This window comes from Argentina anserina, unplaced genomic scaffold, assembly GCF_933775445.1.
Source record: "Argentina anserina unplaced genomic scaffold, drPotAnse1.1, whole genome shotgun sequence".
Lineage (NCBI taxonomy): Eukaryota > Viridiplantae > Streptophyta > Magnoliopsida > Rosales > Rosaceae > Argentina > Argentina anserina.
The window spans coordinates 121,231-122,458 of NW_026089471.1; positions in this window are offsets into that span (position 1 = coordinate 121,231).

The window sequence follows — 1,228 nt, forward strand, 5'->3', positions numbered from 1 at the left end:
AAGATACTCAAACGAGAAATGAAAAGATACACAATTGGAATAGTAAAGATACGCAAACGATGTAAAGATACTCAGTTTGAAAGAAACACACTCCCACAATTGCAAAACTCTCAAAATCAATAGAAACTCGCATCAGAAGCCTTACAGAAAGATACTCAAACGAGAAATGAAAAGATACACAATTGGAATAGTAAAGATACGCAAACGATGTAAAGATACACAATTGGAATAGTAAAGATACGCAAACGATGTAAAGATACTCAGTTTGAAAGAAACACACTCCCACACTTGCAAAACTCTCAAATTAGATAGAAACTCGCATTAGAAAGCCTTACAGAAAGATACTCAAACGAGAAATGAAAAGATACACAATTGGAATAGTAAAGATACGCAAACGATGTAAAGATACACAATTGGAATAGTAAAGATACGCAAACGATGTAAAGATACTCAGTTTGAAAGAAACACACTCCCACACTTGCAAAACTCTCAAATTCTATAGAAACTCGCATCAGAAAGCCATACAGAAAGATACTTAAACGAGAAATGAAAAGATACACAATTGGAATAGTAAAGATACGCAAACGATGTAAAGATACTCAGTTTGAAAGAAACACACTCCCACACTTGCAAAACTCTCAAATTCAATAGAAACTCGCATCAGAAGCCTTACAGAAAGATACTCAAACGAGAAATGAAAAGATACACAATTGGAATAGTAAAGATACGCAAACGATGTAAAGATACACAATTGGAATAGTAAAGATACGCAAACGATGTAAAGATACTCAGTTTGAAAGAAACACACTCCCACACTTGCAAAACTCTCAAATACAATAGAAACTCGCATCAGAAGCCTTACAGAAAGATACTCAAACGAGAAATGAAAAGATACACAATTGGAAGAGTAAAGATACGCAAACGATGTAAAGATACTCAGTTTGAAAGAAACACACTCCCACACTTGCAAAACTCTCAAATACAATAGAAACTCGCATCAGAAGCCTTACAGAAAGATACTCAAACGAGAAATGAAAAGATACACAATTGGAATAGTAAAGATACGCAAACGATGTAAAAATACACAATTGGAATAGTAAAGATACGCAAACGATGTAAAGATACTCAGTTTGAAAGAAACACACTCCCACACTTGCAAAACTCTCAAATACAATAGAAACTCGCATCAGAAGCCTTACAGAAAGATACTCAAACGAGAAATGAAAAG